The sequence below is a fragment of the Notothenia rossii genome (genome assembly GCF_949606895.1).
Source record: "Notothenia rossii genome assembly, chromosome: 7".
Lineage (NCBI taxonomy): Eukaryota > Metazoa > Chordata > Actinopteri > Perciformes > Nototheniidae > Notothenia > Notothenia rossii.
The window spans coordinates 25,377,504-25,379,563 of record NC_136905.1 but is presented as its reverse complement, the minus strand read 5'-3'; the positions used below and the strand labels follow the sequence as shown (position 1 = coordinate 25,379,563).

At 43.2% G+C, this 2,060-nt stretch overlaps 1 long non-coding RNA gene across 1 annotated transcript; it reads left to right on the top strand.

The window, feature by feature from the left end:
- On the top strand, positions 1–692 carry LOC307045883. Its single transcript, XR_013810011.1, has 2 exons — positions 1–252; positions 428–692. It is a non-coding gene; the product is annotated as an uncharacterized lncRNA (long non-coding RNA).
- The last annotated feature ends 1,368 nt before the right edge of the window (positions 693–2,060 follow it).

Sequence of the window (2,060 nt, the reverse complement as noted above, 5' to 3'; positions counted from 1 at the left end):
ATACATGGAATTCAATAAACATTGAATAGCATATCATGCAGTTTGTCTGTGCCTTTTCCTCCGTGTTGTCCTGGTTTGCTGTGCTGCCTCCTAGTCGCCACCATGGTTTGCTGTGCTGCCTGGGGATGCTCAAATCGCTCAGAGAAAGGAGTACGAATGTACGGCTTCCCTACTGACACAGAGCGCAGGAAAAAATGGCTGGCTCAAGTCAGCAGGAGCAATTTCACGACCAACAGCAAAAAAATATGTGAGGTAATTATATACAAACACTGCATTTGCACTTTTTCACAAAACGAAAACCACACCATTGGGAAAGCTTAATGTTTTGTTTAATACAAAAAAACAGGGAAAGGCTTGAAAAACACAGAGTTGAGACTCAGGGTGCAGGGTTGTTCTGTGTGTGAAGTAACCTCAAGTCACTCCGCAGGCACATTTTGATGCAGACCAGTTTGTCAAGACAACAAAGGGCAAGACTAGGCTGAGAGCAGAGGCTATACCCACCATCTTCGTGCATCGCCCTGTGGTCAAAAAGAGAAGGGCCCCTGCACCACGATTCACCCCGGGACCTGTATCTACAAAGCCCATAGCTCATGATCACAGCTATAGTGTGAAAGGTGACACAGGTATAATAAGTATGAACTCTTAGTAACAAAAGTCATATTTCTTATTTTTAAGTGGTATAATATTTTAAATGTTCGAAAATCTACAGTGCCATGTCTTCTACTTACATTAGTCTCAAAGATTGAGGAAAGAAGGGATGAGGAGACTGAGAGAAAGGAAAGTGAGGGTGAAGAAAGAGAGGACATGGCTAGTGAGGAGAGACAGGGAGGGTGGACACCACCCACTCAGCCAGCAGCCAGTCAGCATACGAGGGAACCAGCAGCCAGTCAGCATACGAGGGAACCAGCAGCCAGTCAGCATACGAGGGAACCAGCAGCCAGTCAGCATACGAGGGAACCAGCAGCCAGTCAGCATACGAAGGAACCAGCCGCCAGTCAAATAGATCTATTAAAAAATGAAAGCGAAAATGAAAGAGCCAAGAAGGAATCACCAAAAAAGCAAAGTCTGCACTAAGAAAAATCAGGAAGGAAAATGCAGCTCTCAAGAAAACAATGAAAATTAGGGACAACAAATATAAGAAAACGTTTTCAAAAGACCAACCTAAGGCATTAGGCAGACTCACCACAAAGGGGATGAAATGGAGCAATGAGACAATTAAGAAGGCTTTAAAAATTTGCTTTGGTGCGGACCAACGGGTTACAAAACTCTGCAGGAATTGCAGATTCCCCTTCCAGGAATAAGGACACTGCAAAGAAAGATGCAATGTGTTAAGTTTGAGCCTGGTGTGTAACAGCTAACATCAATGCCCCTCCACCCGTAACATCACTGCCCCTCCACCTGCCAACATCACTGCCCTCCACCTGCCAGCACCCAGCCAGAGGAGCGCAAACAACAAAAACAAGCAAGGTGTCCCGTCATGTACCTGGAAGTTTGGGTTGGCAAAATGGAGTAAGAGAGGGACTTGAAAAACCTTGGTGGCTCTCTACTCATGTTGTTACAGTTGTCTTGGTTACAGCTCTCAAGTTTTTTTTGTTGCCATTTCCACATCTTTAGAAAATAGGAAATAAATGAAGTGAAATCAACCTCTTCTCTGGAGAACAAACTTTGATTTCTTGCAGTTTTGCTCCTCCACCTTTAACATCACTGCCCCTCCACCTGCCATACACTAGGTTACTAACACGATTACTTATATAATACAGTGATAGAATACATGTTTAGTATGCTTACTTATATAAAACAGTAGTATTAAACTTACCTTGTGTTTTCACTCTCACTTAAGTCCCTCTTCCTTTGCCATCAATCCAAAATCAGCTGAGCTGCAACATTATACAGACAGGTAATAATCAACATAATCAAAGGACACAATATGGTTCTGCTAAAAACACTCACTCTTACACGCACCAAAGTTATATTTATCTAATATTTAACTCCCTCCACCCCCGCATACAATCCCGTTTATAAGCCCCTCTTCTCTAATTCAACAACGTTGGACGAAATGA